This window comes from Pinus tabuliformis, chromosome 5_1, assembly GCF_031772625.1.
Source record: "Pinus tabuliformis cultivar Carrire ecotype Pingquan chromosome 5_1, CPIR1, whole genome shotgun sequence".
Lineage (NCBI taxonomy): Eukaryota > Viridiplantae > Streptophyta > Pinopsida > Pinales > Pinaceae > Pinus > Pinus tabuliformis.
In genome coordinates, this window is record NC_142305.1 from 534,531,197 (window position 1) to 534,546,938 (window position 15,742).

The following is a 15,742-nucleotide window of genomic DNA, read 5'->3' on the forward strand; positions in this document are numbered from 1 at the left end:
AAAGTGGGTAAGTTTGATTTAGTGACACATGGGTTAGCATTAATTTTTCCGATGACCTTGGGTAGGCAAGGGAGTTAATTATAAGTTTGGGGAAGTCACTTTAGGCATGTACATTATGACCATCTACTATAGATAATTTTTATAATAGGAAATATCTTAACCTTTAAAATTGACATAAGATACCTTGTCCCGAAAAAAAATATAAATAATAAAAGAGGTTATTATATAAAGAAAATGGAGAAGTATTATACAATTTAATATTAAAAAGGTTATATTAGCAATTGCATTAGATGTTGCAAAGGAAATGTCGTAAGGTAGTAGAATAGGAAGTAGTATTATAGAAGAAAGATGATGTGACCAAAGTACTCTATAGGGAAATGGGAGATAGGGGCACCCTACCTACCTAAGTAAATTTCTAAATAAAATGGTGGACGATTATGTGAAGCACGAAAGGAAGTAGTATCATAGAAGAAAGAAGATGTGATGAAAGTGCTCTATAGGGAGATGGGAGATAAGGGCACCCTACCTACATAAGTAAATGTATAAACCAAATGGTGGATGATTATGCGAGGCAAGGATTTTACAAGGAGCACTAGCTTTTTATTGTGATATGTAAAAAATAGGCGCCTAACCTGACCATTTCACCTTCACCAGTGTTCTCTTGACATGTGCTAATTTGGTGGATCTGGAACATGGGAAAGGAGTCCACCATGAAATAATTTCTAGTGGACTACAGTGTAATGCCATAGTGGGTAGTGCTACTGTAAATATGTATGCTAAATGTGGTTGCATAGAGACTGCATAGCAATTGTTTGACAAAATTCCTGAATGAAATGTAGTATCTTGGAAAGTTATGATATCAGGGTATGTGGAGGATGGGAACGTCGATGAGGCCATGCAAAATTTTCTTCAAATTCTTGAATGGGACATGGTTTCATGTACTGCAATACTTGTTCGATATGTGCGTAAGGGGCATCTTGTTAAGGCTATGGAGCTCTTTCTGCAGATATTGATGTACATAAAATGTTCAGTAACATGTCTAAATGAGATGTTGTCTCTTGGACTTCTATTATTGTATTATATTCTATTGAAAAACTTTCTTGACATTTTAAATGACCTAAAATATTATAATCATGCAATTCTTCTCTTAACACTTTAATCTCTTACATTCTTAAAATTTTACAGTTAATTATAATTATAAAAATATTAAGTTCACTTATATGTATCACATCATTTATCTCAAATTAACATAATAATAAACAAAAATATAAAGCAAAGCTATCTTAACTAATTTAAAATCATTATATGCAGGTCACTATGATCTTGTCCATAGAGTGATAAAAAAGAGAATGATGCAAATGTTTGCTAGAGTTTGAATTTAGGGATAATATAAATGGATCTGAATGAAATCCAAGAGAGCTATATGAACTGCAAGAAATCTTGAATTCCAAAATGAATTCGTCATATACAAGTAGGTTGTGGATAAATTCCAACCATTAAAATAGGCAAATACTTCAAACACAAGTGTTGCTAGTGAAAATACAAAAAAATGGCTTATGTAACATAAATAATTTCTCTTTTTTGGATTTATCAAATTCCATTAATAGCCTTATGCCTAAAAATAAGCCTTTTCTTCACCATGCTGAGAAGACCCCTTAGTATTGTAGCAAGACAAGCAAGAAACCATGCAATGTGGTGAGCCTTAAGAAGCAACACCAATCTCAACTTGCATGCATTCCTTCCCATATTCTAGTCTACCTAATGCAATGCAACATTTGGGTTCTTGAGCTCAAACATCGACTAGTTGGGATTCTCCATTCTTACTGTAACATGTGAGCCTTTGTAGATGTCATTAGACCACCACTCAGAAAATTCAAAGTTGGGTGCTGTCCTCTTTACTACAAAATTCCAAGAAATCAAGGATGCCTCAACAAGGGAAACATGTATCCTCTTTACTACAAAATTCCAAGAAATCAAGAATGCTCCAATGATGAAAACAAGAATGGTAATGTGGGTTATTATTGACTAGATCTCATGAGGGAAAACATGTTACAATCATAGACATTGAAACCACTTACACAAGGGTGTGGATCCTTAACCAAAAGACCAAATCAAGGTCTTTTCATCAATAATTGCTAAGGATAGAGATATTTTCTATCACTACCATGCATTCTTTGGAACTACACTAAATAACCAAAAAGAGAGAATTTGATACTCTGAATACTCCTGTCATGTCAATAATGCAATTCTTGAGACCCCCCTCTTTAACTAAGATCCATAATTTTTCTTACACCCTTCGGCAACAACACTAAATAACCAATAACAACAAAGGGAGAAACTGATACTTCTATCATGTCAATTATGCAATTCTTGAGAGTCCCCTAGAGTTAACAGTGAATTCAAGACCAATTGAAGCAATAGAAATCTTATTTTTGTTCATGTTAATGAAAATAAAGAAGAAAACGTAACACCAAATTAGGAGACTGAACGCAAAATAAGAATGGAGAATTTTTAATGCTTAGCTTCCCCATTTCAAAATTAGAGAAATTTCTGAAATTATTAGAATTCTAGATATGCATTCCAAATGCTAGTATGTTCCCAATTCATTCCTTTATATACAAGTAATTTTCAAATCACCCATTCAAACCTTCAATTTATTAAACTGAGAAACTTAGGTTAGCTTCTTCCCATAATTTAGATATGTGCTATGGGATACCTTTCACATTCATATTTAGCTATGGTCAGATAAATAACATTACTCCAAACCTAAAAGCTCATCTTCATTGCAGTGCTCTATAATTCTGCAATGATCCCTAGCCAGTAGAATGATGGAGTCTTTTATCTCATATGCAAGGCATGTTTTAGGTTGCATCCCCTACAATGTATTTGGGTTCCACCTTCCTTTAAATTTAAATGAAAAGGACACAAGAATCTCTTTAGTATAATCCTTCATATTCTTTCTATCGTTTTTCCAACATGTTTCATTAAGATAGTATAATATGAAGATGTACCAGCGCGGCATTAGATATGTTTAGACATCTTAATTTTTCTTCAAACATTGCTATTGGGTAAAAGTTGCTATGCACACAAAATTTCATGGGAAATTTAGTAGAACTGCAGGAAAAGTATATATTTATATATATATATATATATATATATATATATATATATATATATATATATTATAAACATATATATAATAATACAAAATGATTCAATTGTAAATTATGATAGCAAATCTCTTCTTCAAATATATATATATATGTGTGTGTGTGTGTGTGTGTGTGTGTGTGTGTGTGTGTGTGTGTGTGTGTGTGTGTGTTAGGTACACATGACAATGAATGTGTATGTAACAACGTTGGTAAAAAATCCATGTAATAAAATTAATAAATGAAAAGAATAATAACCATGATCATGGGACATGTATTCCAAGCTGAATGTTGGGCAAAACCATAGTGATGGCGATCACTTGTGAATAATTAATGGCTATATAAATTGGCAAAGGCTTTGGAAATGAAAAGTGCCATTAATTGGCATTTTATTTATGAAAATATTGGAAATTAGGAGAAGAGGGTGGTGAAAGGTAACAAGTTTCCTGTGAGGACGAAAATGAAGAAAATAGAGGCCTCATTAATAAAAAGGATTATGAGGATTAGTTGGTAGTTTTTTTTCAGTTCAGTTTTGGAGATCTCATTTTCTACTGTTTCTCTCTCTCATACTCTTAGACACTTGAGTTTCCTTGGAGCACTCTTGGAGGAGTGTGGAATACTTGGAATTTGGAGAAAGAATAAAAGGGAATAGTAGGAAAGCACAAGAGGAGATCGGGATCAACACCTACAATGGGTTTTACTTGTAGTTATCAGGTTGCATGTATGTTTTCCTTGTTATTTTTGGCATGCACAACACATGCATGTGGTTTCTTGGTTATGATTTGTCATTGGTGTGGAGATTTTCCTAGATTGACAGTGGATTTGTGTAGCCTTGCGATTTACTACATATTAATGGTGTTGTGGGTGTATTGTGTTTTGTTTTCTAGTTGGTTCTCATGTTCCTTGTGGCTACGGATTGAGTTACTAGTTCCTGGAAGCATTGGTTGGAAAAACACTCTAGAAGATCTATAACATCTTAGGTTGAGTTACTAGTCCTAGAAACCTGGTTGGAAAAATGCTCTAGAAGTCCTTGGTGGGTTGAGTTGCTAGTCTTGGAAGCCCTAGTTAGACAAACGCTCTGGAAGCCCTATAGCACTTGTGGGTTGAGTTATTAGTCCTGGAAGCCCTCGTTGGAACAAACACTCTAGAGACCTGGGCAACTTGGGTAGAGACCAATCTAGTGATGGTTAGTGATGTTTGACAATGAGCTAGAATCACTACTTGAGGGTTGAGGTGTTTTTACCTCTGGAAACCCTAGTTTTGTTTTGTTTCATTTTTTCCATGGGATCCCACATTCATGCTTGGAATACGGCACGGGGGTGATTGAATGAGATAAATATTTGGATCAGCTAATCTATGGTCGAGTGGTACGTGGAAATCCCAAACCTAGTTACATTTTACATATGATAATAAGATCTCCTTTCCTCCTGTATTTGATGTGTAAATATACTTATTCATATTCGGTTTGATGGTTGTTATATCTTTTTCATTTATATTGAATATATGTTGGTTAAGAGGATGTTTTATGACAACCATGATGTATGGCTCTCTTCATGTTTTGATTAGCACATGAATGAACAATGAATATATGACACTATAGATGATAATGAAGCTATTGTGATAATGCATCAATAAATCCTTACGAATCTCATATAAGTATGATACCCCTATGCTCAAATATGTTGTTATGACCTATAGATTTCATATTTGTGATATGTTTGATGAAATGTATGTCATGGATATTAGGGGTACAGTTAACTCATTGATATTTTTTTTTCATTATTAGTCTTGTTTCAATGTTATTTATCATTTCTGGAAGTTTCATGAAGTTCTGGTAGTGGCCTGAGTTCTAGCCCTAAAAAAGTGGCACAAAATCTGGGATTGGTGGCACAAAATTGCCTGAGAAAGACCACAATCACATGGATTCCTTGCTATGTGAGTTATTGGAGGGTCCAAGTTTTATAGAAATATTTGGGCACTGCAACCCCAATCACATATGGCCGTAAACCAAGGGTTTCTAAACCCCTAAAAGTGTTGTTTAATACCCTAAAGCATCAAGGTCAGCTGATTACATCATTTCCCATAATTTCTCCGTGAAAAGCTACTCAAAACTGGTCAAAACTGGACCATATAGACTGCTCCATGCTGAGGGTGAGATGCATCTCACCTGCTACACACAAAAGGTGCAATGCATACTGAAATTCCCTTCTGTAGGGTGCGATGAGTGGGAGTAGACAAAAGGCAGAGATAGTTTGCAAGGTGGATGATCATGGAATCTTCCAGAAACTTCTCCTATGACACTTGCCTCTCTGAATTCGCCTAGGTATGATTAAGAGATCATGAAATCTCCAAGTGGGACCAAGAACTATAAGTGAAATGACACTAATCAAAATCCTAGAAGGTAACTCACCCCCTGCAAATATCTATATATGGATCCCTCATCCTAGAGATCCAGAGGCTGGAATTTTTTAATTTGTAAGGAAGTCTTGTTGGTTTCTCTTTGAGACATTGTATTGTTGGGTGATCTAGATTTTCATGAGGTGAAGAAGGCTTTCATGCTGAGAGGATGCCGTTGGATCAAACAGCTTGGTTGTAATCCTCTCTTCTACTATTTCTATTAATAAAGCTATTTGAGCTTTCCTCCATATACTTGTATATCTATGAATCTTGTATTTTTGTATGCATTTCTATGGTTAATATATATCTAATCCTATATTGCTTATGGTTATAGATATCTATGCTTCGATGGTATTATGGTGCTCTGACCCTACAGGTGTTCTTTGAAGCGGGACAAGTGAGGAAGTAGTGGCAAAGCTCTGTCAAAGGAGGGAGAAAACAAGCAAGGAGACAAGCAAAAGATTGAGGTTGGTACTCTCTACTTCTCTCTCATCTATCTCTCATAAAGGAAAACATAAGTAACTTTGGTTTGTTTGTTTCTAAGATAGCTACCCATCTTAGTGGGACTAGTAGCTCTGAATGGACACTAGTTTTCCCGATAGCAAAATGGCGACTCCGCTGGGGAATGAATAGTTTGTTTTTTCTTCCTTGTTGTTTGCCTTATAAACTACAGATAGAGCCTAAAGTTAAGCCAGCTAGCCTTCGAACTGCTTTTGCTATGCAACTGCAAAGTAGATCAACGCTACTTTAGTCAATCTCTGGGTTGGTTTATGAACTAAACATCTGACTTGCAAACATCCTAAGTGCCCTGGTGGTAGCTCAAATAATCCCATTAGAACAGTCCCTATACTTTGTGTTTACTGCCTGTCAAAAGCTTAGCCTAAACCCCTGAACTTGGTTACAAACTGTGAGTGAAAACCAAGCTTAGTCTCATCCCTAGACCATCACACTGTCTCTCATTAGCAACCTGGATGCATCGCACCTCCCGTGTGTTGCAGGTGAGATGCATCCCTGTTTCCCTGTGTTACAGGTGCGATGATTGAGTGAGACTGTTTCTGCCTCCATATTTTGGTTTTTTATTCATTGTCTTCAGCTTTATTTAGTAGTTTTGTTGTCTATGATCAGTATGTCACTGTTGAAACCTTCTTCCTTTAGATTATTCAGCCTCCATTGATAAGGAATTGTGAATGTTTTTTTGTATATTTTTCATCATTTATAGTCCTTCTTTGCAAAAAGTAGCTTAAACGAACTGTCGTCTTTTGATTCGAAAGTGTCGCAACTATCGTTTTCAGTCAAAGAAAAGAGTGTCGTAAAGTATTCCTCTTTTAGATAGTCGATTACACTTTTTCCATTGTATTTGATTTGGATTATCAGTATTTCAAGTGTCGAAAACAGTTTTCAATTCGAAATCGCAAAGTGTTGTCTTAGTCTTCCTTTCGTTTTGAAAAGAGAAAATTGTTAGTACTGTTGCTTTGAAAGAAAAATAGTTCAGATCTATACTTAGCATTCTTTTTGTCATTCACACATTAAGAAAGCAGAAAAAAATACATGCATGTGCATTTGCATTTAGACTGCATGTGGAAATTGATTTAGGAAAGTGCATCTAGTGTGTGCTCTCTGCTCTATGTTGAAAGAATTTTATTTCTCCTTCCTTAGTAGCTAGGATTTTCATTGCTAAAAGAAAGTAAACGACTATTTATCATCTTAGATTACACATTTAGGAATTGTATATCTACATCACGCGGTGAACTTTAAAGGCAAACTTCTTAAGAAAGATCAACTGTAAAATAAACCTCAATGAACATAAAAACACTTTGGAACCTAATGCACAACATTTAGAAGTCTAGGCTAGAGACGTATTATGGCGTCGTAAAGCCTGGTAACTATCGTTTTCATCGTAGGTTGGGTGATTCCTCCTCTTTGATATGACAAGTTCCAGTACAGACTTGTACTCCCATGTACCGGTTAGTATATATTGGGAGACCACAATAGGCTATATCCTTTATCCTTAGGAAGCCATGTCTGCCGCCCTATCAATTGCAATGCACTGAACACAACATTCGAGAAGATTGAATACCGTATCGTAAAAAGTATTCTGCAGTTTTGCGATTGGTTTGGTAATCCCTCTGTATAGATTTCCAGAGTAGTCACTTTCATTCCTTTTCAGACTCGTTAAAAGAAAAGGTCTATCTGAGCACTTGTCACTTCAGGCTCATTAAAAATCAAAGGCAACTAGAGTCATCTTTAGCTTTTTCTCGACTCTTAAAAATTGAAAAAGCAAGCTGTGTCAAAGTGTCATAAAATTTATTTTAATCGGACTAACATCACTGTTCCCTCATTGGTCTTAGGTTGAGAAAATGGAGTCCACCAATCAAGGATTTCCCCTTGGGGGGAATCCTAGTCCTTTCTCTTCTTAGGGAGATGTTGGTGCTCCACACATGGCTACATTGTCCCTTCCAGGACTCATAATTAGCCTGCCAGTATGGCTCTTCTCGACCTTTGTCATTCAAAATACCATAATTCCTGAGCAATCAAATCAGCAACCAGATGATACTGAAGTCACTCCCCCACCTTCTACTTCGTTTGTTTCTCCATCTCCTTCTTCCTCTTTTCTCGGTGAAGATAGTAACGCTAAAAACCAGGTAACTGAGAAGAAGAAGAAAGGGAAGGAGAAGAAGAAGAAGAAGCCAATGAAAAAAGGGGGCAACCATGCATCGTCTGGTGAAAATCCACACACTGCACCATCCAAGCCTAAATCTCCATGTGTCATTTGCAAAGGATACCACTATCATCGAGATTGTCCTTGCATCCTGCGGATCCTAAGGGACTAGTCTCCCCGCTTGAACAATACAGTGTCTTCAACCTTTGATAATCATGTTGAGAGTACACCATCAACTACTGAAAATGAAGTCAATGGACAGAAAGGAAGATCTAAATTTCTTTGTAGACTGTGTGAAGGTGATCATGCCCTCCACCGTTGTCCTTTCCTGGACGAAGCTAAAATAGTCTTGGATAACCGTCCTACTTCACCACAGCGACTTCCTCCTGGATACAAGAAACTCTTTCCGAGTCCATCGCTAGTTTAAAATCCGACTAACACACCTTTTTTGTCGGTCGAAGCACCTATCATTGAAGATAAACCCTCTGAGTCCACATCGGACCAATGTCAACAGGTCGACACGGTAGTCGACCCAGTCTTGTCTTCAGAAGGTCCACCTTCAGATGATATAGTCTCCAAAGAGAATGAGAACGACATCATTTAAATTCTTTTTGTTAGCATAGAGTCCAATGAACAAGGGGGAAACCTACCCATTCCTTTACTGCAGGAAGGAAGTTCATTAGAGATTCGTCTGGCCGTTTATTCGGTCCCTCCTCCAAGCAATCTAGTCGTTTCCTTCTATTGGAATCTACTAGCAAGACCCCACCTACCATCTAATGTACCATTCCGAATTACAGTACAAGCTTACAGAATGATCATGGCTGGTACTATCATAGATGAAGGGGCTTCTATGAGTATCATTTCCTTAACTGCTTGGAAAGCGCTTGGTTCACCATCGCTTCTGCCTAAGATTAGAAATCTGTCAGGCTTCAACAAAGGAACTAGTCAACTATTAGGGATCCTTCCAAATGTTCCTATTAGTTTTAGAAGGAAAATCGTTCATCTAAACGTGATGGTAGTCCAAGGGCCTCTAGATTACAATCTACTCCTTGGGCATGACTACATTTACAGCATGGGAGCTATTGTTTCCTCGCTCTTTCGAGTGATGTGTTTCCCGTATGAAGGCAAAATGGTCCAACTCGTTAACCAGTTTTCATTCCCTGGTTCAAACACAGCTACTAGTCAAATTCCATCCCTAACTGGTCTTTTTGCATAAGGAATGTCTCATCAACCTCTAGTCAGTCCACCTGATGAGCGCTAGTGATTCGGTTAATGTGACTAAACCCAGGGGGTATGCGCCCTGGTCTAGTTCGACAGGAAAACCCCAGATATAAGATGTGTTTCCTCGTAGGATATGTGACCAATCTGACGCCCTTGTCCATTTAGGAAAATGGGATCAGTCTGGAAATAGCATTTCCTCATCGAAGGTTATGCGATTGGAAATTCCCACCATTCACCTTTGTCTATTTCAGACAGAGCCAAGGAAGTTTTTTGTCTGCAAATGCGGAAGAAACAATCTTGCTAATGCAAGAACTTCCGTATGGTAACCTAGAAGCTTTACTCTTCTTTATACGTGGGGGCATGCAAACCTTTTGCTTGCAAGTGAAAATAAACCTTTTATTTTCTTAGTTTGTATGCCTATTTTCTTAGTTTATAGGCTCTCAACCCTTTAACCTCATAGGTTGGTCATTCCTAGCTTGCATACAAAAGGCTCTAGAGCAAAGTTTCGCATGGGGCAAGCTCCCTAAAAAATGAACCTACCAATGAGAGACATCCTTATTATACGACTGGCACGAGCAGGTTTACGCGAAGTTCAAGCTCATTAAAAAATAAACCTAGCAATGAGCATATGTTCCCCCAGAGTTCAAGCTCATTAAAAAATGAACCCACCTTCGGTAAATAACCTTTGCGATTGCATAGCAATCACCTTTTGAACCTTGGTTGTGTTCTTACCATCACCTCCACTCTTTTTGTAGCCGATCGTATGCCTCCATTTGATTGTTTACCCTTTTGAGGAACAGCTGAAATGAGTGATTCTATTAGCCACCTTCTTTACACTGCCATGATTGAAAAGTTCCAAACCTTACCTGGAACCAGTTGCTATCAAAAAACATCACTTGTTCCTCAAAAACGAGTCTCCTTTAAGCTCTTTTTATTTGACTCATAAAATATGAAAATATTGCCAAGCAATTGGCCTCTCCAGCTCGTTAAAGTGATTGGAAGTGCCATCCCTCCTCTATATTTTAATCTTTTTGGACCTGAGGGATCATTACACAAAAAGATCGAGCGTTTGTCTTGTTCGGCTCGTTAAAATTATCAAAAAGTCATCCCTTTCATATTATTTTATACTTTTTCATACTTAAGGGATTATATTACGAAAAAGGACTACTAGAGTTTCCTTTCCGTCTCTTTTTAGAATCTCTAAAATAGAAAGTGACCGAGTTATCTTTGTCGTTAAACTTGTTAAAACAATAGCGACAAACTTGTCCATGCAGACAAGAGCGAGTTTCATTGTCGCTAGGCTCGTTAAAACATAGTGACAGGTTTGCTCGAAGGGCAAATTATAGAACAAGCATATGTTATCCTCCTCAAGCTTGACAAAAATAAAGAGGTACTGGTTAGCAATGACTGGGGAAAAAGGGAAGAAAACTTGAATAACTTTTTCGGACTTAAGGGATTATATTATGAAAAAGGACTACTAGAGTTTCCTTTCCGTCTCTTTTTAGACACTCTAAAATAGAAAGGGACCGAGTTATCTTTGTCGTTAAACTCGTTAAAATGATAGCGACAAACTTGTCCATGCAGAAAAGAGAAAGTTTCACTGTCGCTAGGCTCGTTAAAACATAGCAACAGGTTTGCTTGAAGGGAAAATTATAGAACAAGCATAAGTTATCCTCCTCAAGCTTGACAAAAATAAAGAGGTACTAGTCAGCAATGATTAGGGAAAAAGGGAAGAAAACTTGAATAACTTCATTGGTAGCAGGTCGCTCTTAAACATGACACTTTCACTCCATCACCAAGATTGAGTCGGGTTGGGTTATTCCATTCACTGGTCATATCACCATTGGTCCTCCATACCATCCATTTTTGGGGTTAACGCTACCAATCCATTTCAGTGTTGCCGACATGTTCAGGAAAAGTCACTCAGAGAATTCACCAACCCAGCTAACATCTCATCCACTGCAATACCTTCATGCTCCATTTTTTCATGACCACCACCCTGAAACTTGTATCATCAGATCATTTTCACCTCCATAAAATCATTTGCCCTGTTTTGCGTTGTAGATGTGGGATTCATTAAGGCCCTCCTACAACAGGTCACTTCTTGTTGACATCAGCTCATTATCCAAGAAGTTGACTTAGGAACAACCCTTTCAGTACTTTGAAGCTTGCATGCCTCAATGGCAAGTTTCTCACTTCCAGCGACAGGTTTACATCAATGGCCTTCGACCAAAAGATTTTGCATGGTGTTTGACATCGAATCATGTATTCACACCTCGTGAATTGTACTGCAGTACCTTGGGGGTCATTATCATTATCGGTGATTCCTCTCGCGCCTGTTAACAGCTTACACCATTGGCTGGTAATCAGGCGATGTCTTTCCATGTTCGACACTAAAACATCTTTTCACATGGATCGATTTGTACTTCGGGCGAAGATTGAACGAATTTGAAGACCCCAGATCTAGTTTCATCCATCTAGGCTGCGATATATTCAGGAAAATAAAGACATCAAATGTACGCCATAGCTTCACAGATAATCATCCAAGCTAAGGGATGATGGCTCTACCAGAATCATCAGTCTACCACACAGACGATTGTCTGTCCTATGTACATGAAAACGAATTTATAAAGCTGAGCATGGGAATGCCTGCCTCAACTAGATCATGAAAATATTATGAAGATAATGTGTTGTATTGTATCTTATTACAGGTCACCTTCCAGTTTGAAAAACCTTGGATCCTCATGATAAAGCATTTCACCCGACATCAGAAGATTTATGACCTCATGCTTTAAGGGGAAACTGTTATAGACATATTTGGGCACTGCAACCCCAATCACATATGTCCATAAACCAAGGGTTTTTAAACCCCTAAAAATGTTGTTTCATACCCTAAAGGATCAAGGTCAGTTGATTACATCATTTCCCAGAAGTTCTCCCTGAAAAACTACTCAGAACTAGTCAAAATTGGACCATACAGACTGCTCCATGCTAAGGGTGTGATGCATCTCACCTGCTATACACAAAAGGTGTGATGCATACTGAAAATCCCTTCTGTAGGGTGCAATGAGTGAGAGTAGACAAATGGCAGAGACAGTTTGCAAGGTGGATGATCATGGAATCTTCCAGAAACTTCTCTTGTGACACTTGCCTCTCTGAATTCACCCGGGGATGAGTAACAGATCATGAAATCTCCAAGTGGAACCAAGAATTATCAGTGAAATAACACTAATCAAAATCCCAGAAGCTGACTCACCCCCCTACAAATATCTATATATGGATCCCTCATCCTAGAGATCTAGAGGTTGGAATTTTGTAATTTGTAAGGAAGTGTTGTTGGTTTCTCTTTGAGACATTGTATTGTTGGGTGATCTAGCTTTTCATGAGGTGAAGAGGGCTTTCATGCTGAGAGGATGGCATTGGATCAGACAGCTTGGTTGTAATACTCTCTTCTATTATTTCTGTTAATAAAGCTATTTGATTTTTCCTCCATATACTTGTATATCTCAGAATCTTGTATTTGTGTATGTATTTGTATGGTTAATATATATCTGATCCTATATTGTTTATGGTTATAGATCTCTATGCTTTGATAGTATTATGCTACTTTGACTCTACAGGTGTTCTTTTAAGCGGGACAAGTGAGGAAAGAGTGGCAAAGCTCTGTCAAAGGAGGGAGAAAACAAGCAAGGATACAAGCGAAAGACTGAGGTTGGTATTCTCTACTTTTCTCTCATCTATCTCTCATAGAGGAAAACATAAGTAACTTTGGTTTGTTTGTTTATAAGATAGCTACATATCTTAGTGGGACTAGTATCTCTGAATGGATACTAGTTTTCCTGATAACACCCAGTCGGATGCATTCCTTGTCATGGGAGTGACTGAGGCTCTAGGCAAGTGGAAAAACAAGTTGTCTTAGGGGTTTGTCACCTGGAAGGGTTAGTTGGCTCTTGAAGGCTCTCTAGCATGTGTGGAAGGTCACCTTGGTCTTATAATGATGGTTCCACTTCCTTAACTACACTTGCTGAGTTGAATCATATCATAGTAACTCTTGATCACATGTTTCCCCGGTCGACTGGTTAGCTTGGCTAAATGTTGGAGGAGGGTGTTAAACAGTGGTATCAAAGCATGGTTCACCCCTTGGACGGGATGGGCGGTGTGCGTTGGTTGTGCATATATGTCATTTACACATGTTTTCCTTATTCTTTCCGTTTATGTGCTTGTTGCATATGCATGGTTTTGTACCTTAGGAGACAACCCCCAGTTGAGTAGAGGTCAGTGCCCAAGACATTTATTCAATATAATGAACTTACCAGTTTGTTTTTCCTTTGTCAAACTCCAGAAGTATTTGTTTTATAGTTAAAACTATAAATTCTTCTTCGAATCAAACACCCTTTCAAAGTGTCCTTTTGATGATGAATATGATTTTAATTTGTAGTACAATGGATGAAAATATTTAGGGAAATGTTTTTAAACAATAGGATACTTGCAATAGAATCTCTTGTTTTAAAATTTAGCAGAATTATGGAAGTAATATGAAATGAAATACATAAAAGAGGAGTGCATATTAAGGTTGTTTTAATTTAACTTACATATACTGTAATATCAAACACCAGTAGCTTCATTACTCTCTTCTATAGAATAATAACATTAAATGCACAGATATAAGGGAACACATAACACATTCAACAAATGTCTGGAATCACTTTGAAAGTTTGTGTTGATGGTGCTAGACTTGCTGACATTTAGGGGATCTCCCCAGTATGAAGTCCCAACTAGACCTCACACCGTTTGGTGTAGGAGTCCCATCCGGTACGATGAAACCATTATCTTAAATATATTCCTTAGCTCTTGCTTTTCATCATGTGAGAGTGGTCTACTTTGTCTTCAAAAAATGAGGTTCACGTGCCTGGTGAGTGCTAGTGTTACTTGTGTCAAGGCTTTTTCTTTATACAGAGAGAGGGTGGAAGTGAGTCTCTAGTCGAAAGGGAAGAATGCCAACTTTGTCAGAAACACACAACATGACAGGACATGCACAAATTTCGGAGGAGTAGTCCACATAGATGCGATAGTCACAACACACAAGAGAAGATAGCACGTACAACACCCAACAGAGTAGTCCACGTGAGTAAGATGATCGTTATAACAAGTTTATGGGAAAGGTTATGTTTGATGTCGGGTGAGGCAACCCACGTGGGCAGGACAACATTAACAACTCGTACAACACATTTTCATAAATATATGTATTATAGCAACCGAAAGAGTTCAATTGTATAACACAGGTGAAAGCAACATGCATTACAAGTGTTCAAGATTAGTCTTACAAATAGTTATAATACATGTATGAAAATTTATTGGCTTGTTATCAGGCTTCTAAATTAAGTGAAAGTTATGAGACACATTAGTACACCATTACATCACTAACCCTAATGTTGAGGCATTGGAGCCACTACTTGCTCCTCAAAGAAAATATTATAGACTCTCAAGGCTATGTGGGAGGAGCCAAGGTGAAAAAGTCCTCTGTATTTACAAATGAGGACTATTTATAGCCAAGGGTAAAATTGGCCCTTGTCACTATTTGACTTCCCTCATGACTGTCTGACTTTCATGAATTTCAGCTTTACATGACTCTTCAGATTACAAATGGGTCTCTTGGACTTCCACGTTACATTACATTGATATAAAGTAGTATGGCCCACAGTAGTGATGTGGCCAACATGACTCATGACACGACTCGGCATGACAGTACTGGTATATTCATGCTGGTAGTGGTGTGCATGTCGAGTTGCAGTGTCGTTGAGTGATGGATGTCCTCTTGGTGTATCACAGTTTCACCTCCGCATGGAAAGGTGTGTGGAGTCTTTGATGGTCATTGGTTTTTGCTTGATGTTGCATGTGCATGTTGCTCCTTTGATTGTACTTTGGCATGCTTAACATGTTCGTTCATTCGGGAAAAATTCTCCTCACATAATCATTCGTTCGTGAAACATTATCCTCGCATGCATCATCCATTCACAAGAAAATATCCTTCCATGCGTCGTCCGTTCATGAGAAAATATCCTCGCACGCATCATTTGTTCATCCATTCACAAACACATCTTATTGCATGTACTCTCCTTATTCATCCCATCTGTTGTCACGTCATGTCTTATTCATGTACCTATATCTGCAATCACTCATGACGAGACAACATCAAGTCCATAAACCTCCTAGTATACCATGATGCATAGTTGTTCAATTTCGGATTCAGGTGATCGAGAGATAGGAAAAGGCTATGAAACTACGGAAGGCAAGTTTCAAGATAGGATGTGGGCTC